The 10268-nt window shown below is 50.3% G+C and overlaps 1 protein-coding gene across 5 annotated transcripts in view; it reads right to left on the minus strand.

Moving 5' to 3' along the window:
• Positions 1-1751, minus strand: part of LOC115166955 (semaphorin-6D) — a 45562-nt gene extending 43811 nt beyond the window's left edge. For 2 of the 5 annotated variants that reach the window (XM_029720929.1, XM_029720926.1), the window contains exon 1: positions 1534-1751. The gene's annotated coding sequence lies outside the window, so the exon portion shown is untranslated. Of the gene's footprint in view, positions 1-872; positions 1499-1533 lie in introns of those variants that run through there. The other 3 variants (XM_029720931.1, XM_029720930.1, XM_029720928.1) reach the window with 2 other exon arrangements.
• Between the last annotated feature and the right edge of the window lie 8517 nt (positions 1752-10268).

A 10268-nucleotide genomic window follows, 5' to 3' on the forward strand; every position in this document is an offset into this window, starting at 1 on the left:
CAGGCATTAGCAGGCAAAAGACCATGTTCATAATCATCATCGTTGCCACTGTCTAATAATGGATGTAAAAAAAGAATGATAGCAAAAATTAGTTATGCAAAAATTATTTCATACTCCACATTTAGGGGGCCACAAAGGGGTCCAAAATTGTTGTCACAGGGGCACTGCCCCCCCCCCCCCCCCAGAACCGCCCCTGGTTCACAGGAAACACTGATTTATTTAGGCGAATCAACCATCCCTATTTACCAACATGTTTAGACGTGTATCTTACTAAAATACAATCTAACAACAAATGAAATGAACCATTGGATAACACGTATAGGTAGTCGCCTACCTATCCAACCTAACGCCAATAACTAATAAAATATCTCGTTTCACAATCACAATGAAGGTGCAATTTCGCTGGTCATGTTCTGTTGATCAGTACCAAAGTCCACTGTGTGAGAATGGGAAAGTTCACATCTTATTCCCATTTCTTACATGCCTATACACCGTAACTACCCCCCCAACACAATGTGAGAAACGCTTCCTGATCAACAATCAGGGCTCATCCATCTTATCTGCGCCACAGTATTAGAACAATAGTGAACTATTTTATTCTGTGTAAATATAATGATGTTTATCTGCTCATCTATCCATGAGAGGACAACAAACTAATTACGCTATTACTTTATTCACTCCAACAATAAAGTGCTGTTATCTGAAATCTATTGTGAATTCTGTACCAATCTCTATAGGACGAAAACTACAGCCAAACAAATGTAGTCTAGATAATTAACAGAAAGTCCAATGCCCAATTAGAAGAAAATATATTTTAACAAACCCATTTTACGCACTTTTCAAACGGTTTATTATGAACACTAATATCCTACCTTGTGGTCCCAAAATGATTCATGAAAGCGTATTGCAGATCTCCTTCCAACCCCAATGAAGGCTATATTCTCTATAACGTTCATCCATTATAATAATTCCATTTGGTGGAGTTATAAACGTATATAATTCCTTATTCCCAGGGCCATATGGTCTCCACACTTCTCTTTTCCAGTCGCGGACCGCGGACATTAATTCAGAGTCGCGGACTCCTCTCTCTCTCTCTCTCTCTCTCTCTCTCTCTGCGTCCTTGGGCCCGGTTCAATGCTCACTGATCTTCAAAGCTCAACCGTGATCAAATAGCGCTACAGTCCCCTCGTACCTTCATTCCCCACCCCCTTTACTATTAACTTTAAAACCAGAGGGAAAACGTAAATAAGAGAAGAGCGCTTTCCGTTCAGCACTGAGCGCGCACATAGAACAAATCAGGCAAAAGAGATACAAGCAGAACGATAATGTTTAATAAACTATGATTATATAGGCTGCAGCCCATACGAAGAAAGCCCATGTATTAATAGCCCGGTCGACAACTATTTTTGTAGTATTCACCACTTGTGCAGGGCACCCCTACAAGCCGACTCAGTTTGCAACAAATACAACCTTTCCCCTTCAGTTTGCAAGGGCACTTTCGCCGCTCGTTGCTGATTTAAAGAATAAACTCACCTCATCGGGTATATATGTTTTATCCTTTTTAGTTTCTATACAATCACAAAATCACGAATAGTCCAACTGGTCGCTGTTAGCTTGCAGTGGGTAGCCAGAAAAACAATCTAATGAACGGCAAATGGTGTAACTCGATCCATACTGAGTCAATCCATCACACAGCGCTCTGCCTGTCTTCCAATAGGCCGCGCTCTCGCTTCAGTCCCTCCCACATCTCTCTCCCTCTCCGCGTCTCTCTCTCCAGGGCTGTGGGTTTTGGCGACTCTCCCTCCCGACCGCTTTCTTTCCTACGAGAGAGAAAGCGAAAAGAAAGAGAGAGGCCCCCACCTTCCCACATGACCCTGCCTTGCCCCCCCTCTCCTTTCTCCCATTCCCCACAGCCAGTAAGTGAAGTCCGTTGGTAAATCTTTTCAGCAGAATTGTTTTTGGAGGGGGAAAGGGGGACTTGCTGAGAAAGGAACTATCTTTAAACCATTTAACTCCAGTCTGCTATACTGGACTACAGCTAGCCTAATGCTATAACTTTTCTACACCAACTTGCAGTTGTTGAATGCAATAGACCAAATGCATTTTTATGTATGAAACTTAGACATCGTTTTTCATGCACTTTACCCATGTGTACCCTTTCTGCCATTCCACAAATGGATCCCACAGTAAATCTGTGCATCACGCAACGATGCTGATGGATTTCAACGTTTTTCTTTAACACACCAGTAAGTAATGCCCTGATCTAACAACAATGCACACACACACACACACACACACAAATGCAGAGCCCAGCGCTGCACTGAACTGAACAATTGGTATGGCCTATGGTAATAAATTCTTACAATTTGTTCCATTAACCCAGTTTGTCAGTGAGAATCACATCAGAGGGATAACGAAGGTCTGCAGAGGGCTAGCTAGGCAGAGACGAGGGGCGAGGAGTGGAGAGGAGATGAGGGTTGTGGATGGGGAGAGGAGGGGAGGGGAGAGATACAGACAGAGAGATGCGCTGGAAATAGACACAAATACAGTTACAGTCTATCAGAACTGAAGGAAATCCCCCACAAGCCCTTACATTACTCAGACCCTAGGACTCACTGACTCAATGTCTACGACATGGCTCACACACTACTATACGATGCTTCAGTCACTCCTATAACATGTTTCATTCACTCATATAACATGGCTCACACACTACTATACGATGCTTCAGTCACTCCTATAACATGTTTCATTCACTCATATAACATGCCTCACACACTACTATACGATGCTTCAGTCACTCCTATAACATGTTTCATTCACTCATATAACATGCCTCACACACTCCTATTAGATGCTTCAGTCACTCCTATAACATGTTTCATTCACTCATATAACATGGCTCACACACTACTATACGATGCTTCAGTCACTCCTATAACATGTTTCATTCACTCATATAACATGGCTCACACACTCCTATTAGATGCTTCAGTCACTCCTATAACATGTTTCATTCACTCATATAACATGGCTCACACACTACTATACGATGCTTCAGACACTCCTATAACATGTTTCATTCACTCATATAACATGCCTCACACACTCCTATTAGATGCTTCAGTCACTCCTATAGCATGCTTATGTCACTCCAATAACATGTTTCAGTCACTCCTATAACATACCATACACATTCCTATAACATGCTTTAGTCACTCCTATAATATGGCTCACACACTCTTATAACATGCTTCAGTCACTCCTATAACATGCTTCAGTCACTCCTATAACATGCTTCAGTCACTCCTATAACATGCTTCAGTCACTCCTATAACGTGCTTCAGTCACTCCTATAACATGCTTCAGTCACTCCTATAACGTGCTTCAGTCACTCCTATAACATGCTTCAGTCACTCCTATAACGTGCTTCAGTCACTCCTATAACGTGCTTCAGTCTCATCAAATCTGAAAGACTGTGTTCAAGCAGCGGATGATTCTCGATGCACATTTGGAGAATCAGAATGTGTGTCTGTTTGAGTGTGTGGGTCTCTCTCTCTCTCTCTCTCTCTCTCTCTCTCTCTCTATGTGTGTGTACAGTATGTGGTGTGTGTGTGAGAGAGAGGGAGAGGGGGAGAGGGAGCAAGACAGACAAAGAGATATAGGGGGCTGGGAGGGGAGTGAACGTCCTTATTGACCTTGTCAAGTCATTCTAGGGCCACTTACCCAAACAGTGGCCGTCCATTTGCAACACATTAGTAGCTGGTGGGGCTGCAGGTAGCCTAGTGGTTAGAGGGTTGGGCCAGTAACCAGCAGGTAGCCTAATGGTTAGAGGGTTGGGCCAGTAACCAGCAGGTAGCCTAGTGGTTAGAGCGTTGGGCCAGTAACCAGCAGGTAGCCTAGTGGTTAGAGGGTTGGGCCAGTAACCAGCAGGTAGCCTAGTGGTTAGAGCGTTGGGCCAGTAACCAGCAGGTAGCCTAGTGGTTAGAGGGTTGGGCCAGTAACCAGCAGGTAGCCTAGTGGTTAGAGCGTTGGGCCAGTAACCAGCAGGTAGCCTAGTGGTTAGAGCGTTGGGCCAGTAACCAGCAGGTAGCCTAGTGGTTAGAGCGTTGGGCCAGTAACCAGCATGTAGCCTAGTGGTTAGAGCGTTGGGCCAGTAACCAGCAGGTAGCCTAGTGGTTAGAGCGTTGGGACAGTAACCAGCAGGTAGCCTAGTGGTTAGAGGGTTGGGCCAGTAACCAGCAGGTAGCCTAGTGGTTAGAGCATTGGGCCAGTAACCAGCAGGTAGCCTAGTGGTTAGAGGGTTGGGCCAGTAACCAGCAGGTAGCCTAGTGGTTAGAGCGTTGGGCCAGTAACCAGCAGGTAGCCTAGTGGTTAGAGCGTTGGGCCAGTAACCAGCAGGTAGCCTAGTGGTTAGAGCGTTGGGCCAGTAACCAGCAGGTAGCCTAGTGGTTAGAGGGTTGGGCCAGTAACCAGCAGGTAGCCTAGTGGTTAGAGGGTTGGGCCAGTAACCAGCAGGTAGCCTAGTGGTTAGAGGGTTGGGCCAGTAACCAGCAGGTAGCCTAGTGGTTAGAGGGTTGGGCCAGTAACCAGCAGGTAGCCTAGTGGTTAGAGCGTTGGGCCAGTAACCAGCAGGTAGCCTAGTGGTTAGAGCGTTGGGCCAGTAACCAGCAGGTAGCCTAGTGGTTAGAGGGTTGGGCCAGTAACCAGCAGGTAACCTAGTGGTTAGAGCGTTGGGCCAGTAACCAGCAGGTAGCCTAGTGGTTAGAGCGTTGGGCCAGTAACCAGCAGGTAGCCTAGTGGTTAGAGGGTTGGGCCAGTAACCAGCAGGTAGCCTAGTGGTTAGAGGGTTGGGCCAGTAACCAGCAGGTAGCCTAGTGGTTAGAGGGTTGGGCCAGTAACCAGCAGGTAGCCTAGTGGTTAGAGGGTTGGGCCAGTAACCAGCAGGTAGCCTAGTGGTTAGAGCGTTGGGCCAGTAACCAGCAGGTAACCTAGTGGTTAGAGGGTTGGGCCAGTAACCAGCAGGTAGCCTAGTGGTTAGAGGGTTGGGCCAGTAACCGGCAGGTAGCCTAGTGGTTAGAGGGTTGGGCCAGTAACCGGCAGGTAGCCTAGTGGTTAGAGGGTTGGGCCAGTAACCGGCAGGTAGCCTAGTGGTTAGAGGGTTGGGCCAGTAACCGGCAGGTAGCCTAGTGGTTAGAGCGTTGAGCCAGTAACCAGCAGGTAGCCTAGTGGTTAGAGGGTTGGGCCAGTAACCAGCAGGTAGCCTAGTGGTTAGAGCGTTGGGCCAGTAACCAGCAGGTAGCCTAGTGGTTAGAGCGTTGGGCCAGTAACCAGCAGGTAGCCTAGTGGTTAGAGGGTTGGGCCAGTAACCAGTAGGTAGCCTAGTGGTTAGAGCGTTGAGCCAGTAACCAGCAGGTAGCCTAGTGGTTAGAGGGTTGGGCCAGTAACCAGCAGGTAGCCTAGTGGTTAGAGCGTTGGGCCAGTAACCAGCAGGTAGCCTAGTGGTTAGAGCGTTGGGCCAGTAACCAGCAGGTAGCCTAGTGGTTAGAGGGTTAGGCCAGTAACCAGTAGGTAGCCTAGTGGTTAGAGGGTTGGGCCAGTAACCGGCAGGTAGCCTAGTGGTTAGAGGGTTGGGCCAGTAACCGGCAGGTAGCCTAGTGGTTAGAGGGTTGGGCCAGTAACCGGCAGGTAGCCTAGTGGTTAGAGGGTTGGGCCAGTAACCGGCAGGTAGCCTAGTGGTTAGAGGGTTGGGCCAGTAACCGGCAGGTAGCCTAGTGGTTAGAGGGTTGGGCCAGTAACCGGCAGGTAGCCTAGTGGTTAGAGCGTTGGGCCAGTAACCGGCAGGTAGCCTAGTGGTTAGAGGGTTGGGCCAGTAACCAGCAGGTAGCCTAGTGGTTAGAGCGTTGGGCCAGTAACCAGCAGGTAGCCTAGTGGTTAGAGCGTTGGGCCAGTAACCAGCAGGTAGCCTAGTGGTTAGAGGGTTGGGCCAGTAACCAGCAGGTAGCCTAGTGGTTAGAGCATTGGGCCAGTAACCAGCAGGTAGCCTAGTGGTTAGAGGGTTGGGCCAGTAACCAGCAGGTAGCCTAGTGGTTAGAGCGTTGGGCCAGTAATCAGCAGGTAGCCTAGTGGTTAGAGCGTTGGGCCAGTAACCAGCAGGTAGCCTAGTGGTTAGAGGGTTGGGCCAGTAACCAGCAGGTAGCCTAGTGGTTAGAGCGTTGGGCCAGTAACCAGCAGGTAGCCTAGTGGTTAGAGCGTTGGGCCAGTAACCAGCAGGTAGCCTAGTGGTTAGAGGGTTGGGCCAGTAACCAGCAGGTAGCCTAGTGGTTAGAGCGTTGGGCCAGTAACCAGCAGGTAGCCTAGTGGTTAGAGCGTTGGGCCAGTAACCAGCAGGTAGCCTAGTGGTTAGAGGGTTGGGCCAGTAACCAGCAGGTAGCCGAGTGGTTAGAGCGTTGGGCCAGTAACCAGCAGGTAGCCTAGTGGTTAGAGGGTTGGGCCAGTAACCGGCAGGTAGCCTAGTGGTTAGAGTGTTGGGCCAGTAACCAGCAGGAAGCCTAGTGGTTAGAGGGTTGGGACAGTAACCGGCAGGTAGCCTAGTGGTTAGAGCGTTGGGACAGTAACCAGCAGGTAGCCTAGTGGTTAGAGTGTTGGGCCAATAAGCAGCAGGTAGCCTAGTGGTTAGAGCGTTGGGCCAGTAACCGGCAGGTAGCCTAGTGGTTAGAGGGTTGGGCCAGTAACCAGCAGGTAGCCTAGTGGTTAGAGCAATGGGACAGTAACCAGCAGGAAGCCTATTGGTTAGAGGGTTGGGACAGTAACCAGCAGGTAGCCTAGTGGTTAGAGCGTTGGGACAGTAACCAGCAGGTGGCCTAGTGGTTAGAGCGTTGGGACAGTAACCAGCAGGTAGCCTAGTGGTTAGAGCGTTGGGACAGTAACCAGCAGGTAGCCTAGTGGTTAGAGCGTTGGGCCAGTAACCAGCAGGAAGCCTAGTGGTTAGAGGGTTGGGCCAGTAACCAGCAGGTAGCCTAGTGGTTAGAGCGTTGGGCCAGTAACCAGCAGGTAGCCTAGTGGTTAGAGCGTTGGTACAGTAACCAGCAGGTAGCCTAGTGGTTAGAGCGTTGGGCCAGTAACCAGCAGGTAGCCTAGTGGTTAGAGCGTTGGGCCAGTAACCAGCAGGTAGCCTAGTGGTTAGAGCGTTGGGACAGTAACCAGCAGGTAGCCTAGTGGTTAGAGCGTTGGGCCAGTAACCAGCAGGTAGCCTAGTGGTTAGAGCGTTGGGCCAGTAACCAGCAGGTAGCCTAGTGGTTAGAGCGTTGGGCCAGTAACCAGCAGGTAGCCTAGTGGTTAGAGCGTTGGGCCAGTAACCAGCAGGTAGCCTAGTGGTTAGAGCGTTGGGCCAGTAACCAGCAGGTAGCCTAGTGTTTAGAGGGTTGGGCCAGTAACCAGCAGGTAGCCTAGTGGTTAGAGCGTTGGGCCAGTAACCAGCAGGTAGCCTAGTGGTTAGAGCGTTGGGCCAGTAACCAGCAGGTAGCCTAGTGGTTAGAGCGTTGGGACAGTAACCAGCAGGTAGCCTAGTGGTTAGAGCGTTGGGACAGTAACCAGCAGGTAGCCTAGTGGTTAGAGCGTTGGGCCAGTAACCAGCAGGTAGCCTAGTGGTTAGAGGGTTGGGCCAGTAACCAGCAGGTAGCCTAGTGGTTAGAGCATTGGGCCAGTAACCAGCAGGTAGCTTAGTGGTTAGAGGATTGGGCCAGTAACCAGCAGGTAGCCTAGTGGTTAGAGCGTTGGGCCAGTAACCAGCAGGTAGCCTAGTGGTTAGAGCGTTGGGCCAGTAACCAGCAGGTAACCTAGTGGTTAGAGCGTTGGGCCAGTAATCAGCAGGTAGCCTAGTGGTTAGAGTGTTGGGCCAGTAACCAGCAGGAAGCCTAGTGGTTAGAGGGTTGGGACAGTAACCGGCAGGTAGCCTAGTGGTTAGAGTGTTGGGCCAATAAGCAGCAGGTAGCCTAGTGGTTAGAGCGTTGGGCCAGTAACCGGCAGGTAGCCTAGTGGTTAGAGGGTTGGGCCAGTAACCAGCAGGTAGCCTAGTGGTTAGAGCGTTGGGACAGTAACCAGCAGGAAGCCTAGTGGTTAGAGGGTTGGGACAGTAACCAGCAGGTAGCCTAGTGGTTAGAGCGTTGGGACAGTAACCAGCAGGTGGCCTAGTGGTTAGAGCGTTGGGACAGTAACCAGCAGGTAGCCTAGTGGTTAGAGCGTTGGGACAGTAACCAGCAGGTAGCCTAGTGGTTAGAGCGTTGGGCCAGTAACCAGCAGGTAGCCTAGTGGTTAGAGCGTTGGGCCAGTAACCAGCAGGTAGCCTAGTGGTTAGAGCGTTGGGCCAGTAACCAGCAGGTAGCCTAGTGGTTAGAGCGTTGGACCAGTAACCAGCAGGTAGCCTAGTGGTTAGAGCGTTGTGCCAGTAACCAGCAGGTAGCCTAGTGGTTAGAGCGTTGGGCCAGTAACCAGCAGGTAGCCTAGTGGTTAGAGCGTTGGGCCAGTAACCAGCAGGTAGCCTAGTGTTTAGAGGGTTGGGCCAGTAACCAGCAGGTAGCCTAGTGGTTAGAGCGTTGGGCCAGTAACCAGCAGGTAGCCTAGTGGTTAGAGCGTTGGGCCAGTAACCAGCAGGTAGCCTAGTGGTTAGAGCGTTGGGCCAGTAACCAGCAGGTAGCCTAGTGGTTAGAGCGTTGGGCCAGTAACCAGCAGGTAGCCTAGTGGTTAGAGCGTTGGGCCAGTAACCAGCAGGTAGCCTAGTGGTTAGAGGGTTGGGCCAGAAACCGGAAGGTTGATAGATCGTATCCCCGAGCTGACAAGGTAAAAATCTGTTGTTTTAACCGTGAACAAGGCAGTTAACCCACTGTTCCTAGGCTGTCATTGTAAATAAGAACTTGTTCTTAACTGACTTGCCTAGTTAAATAAAGGTTAAATAAAATAAAATAAATAAATGTATGTAAACCCCCCTCACACATACTCTGCCCCCCCAACACACACCTCCCCCTCGTACACACTCTGCCCCACCTCCCCCTCATACACACTCTGCCCCACCTCCCCCCAACACACACACTCTGCCCCCCAACACACACCTCCCCCTCATACACACTCTGCCCCACCTCCCCCTCACACACACTCTGCCCCACCTCCCCCTCACACACACACTCTGCCCCCCCCCACCTCACACACACACTCTGCCCCCCCACCTCCCCCCTCACACACACACTCTGCCCCCCACCACCGCCCCCCTCACACACACACTCTGCCCCCCCACCTCCCTCTCACACACACTTTGCCCCCCCACCTCCCCCTCACACACACACACTCTGGCCCCCCACCCCTCTCTCACACACACTTTGCCCCCCCACCTCCCCCTCACACACACTCTCCCCCCACCTCCCCCCTCACACACACTCTGCCCCTACCTCCCCCTGACACACACACTCTGGCCCCCTCCCACCTCACACACACTCTGCCCCCCTACTTTCCCACACACACACTCTGCTGAACGACCTCCCTACCACTCACACACTCTGGCCCCCCCATTAGTAACTGTGAAGGTGGTATTTCCATGTGAATGGTTCGACAGGAAGAGCTAGTTTACACTGTTGATGTGTCTGATCCCATGCTGGCTCTCTGGCCACTGATTCACTCTCTCTACTGATTCACTCTCTCTACTGATTCATTCTCTCTACTGATTCATTCTCTCTACTGATTCACTCTCTCCACTGATTCACTCTCTCCACTGTTTCACTCTCTCCACTGATTCACTCTCTCCACTGTTACATATCAAGACTGTTTCAAGGACAGCTTTTTTCCATCTACATAACATTGCAAAAATCAGAAATTTTCTGTCCAAAAATGATGCAGAAAAATGTATCCATGCTTTTGTTACTTCTAGGTTAGACTACTGCAATGCTCTACTTTCCAGCTACCTGGATAAAGCACTAAATAAACTTCAGTTAGTGCTAAATACGGCTGCTAGAATCCTGACGAGAACCAAAAAATGTGATCATATTACTCCAGTGCTAGCCTCCCTACACTGGCTTCCTGTTAAGGCAAGGGCTGATTTCAAGGTTTTACTGCTAACCTACAAAGCATTACATGGGCTTGCTCCTACCTATCTTTCCGATTTGGTCCTGCCGTACATACCTACACGTACGCTACGGTCACAAGACGCAGGCCTCCTAATTGTCCCTAGAATTTCTAAGCAAACAGCTGGAGGCAGGGCTTTCTCCTATAGAGCTCCATTT

Source organism: Salmo trutta, chromosome 29, assembly GCF_901001165.1.
Source record: "Salmo trutta chromosome 29, fSalTru1.1, whole genome shotgun sequence".
NCBI classification, from domain to species: domain Eukaryota; kingdom Metazoa; phylum Chordata; class Actinopteri; order Salmoniformes; family Salmonidae; genus Salmo; species Salmo trutta.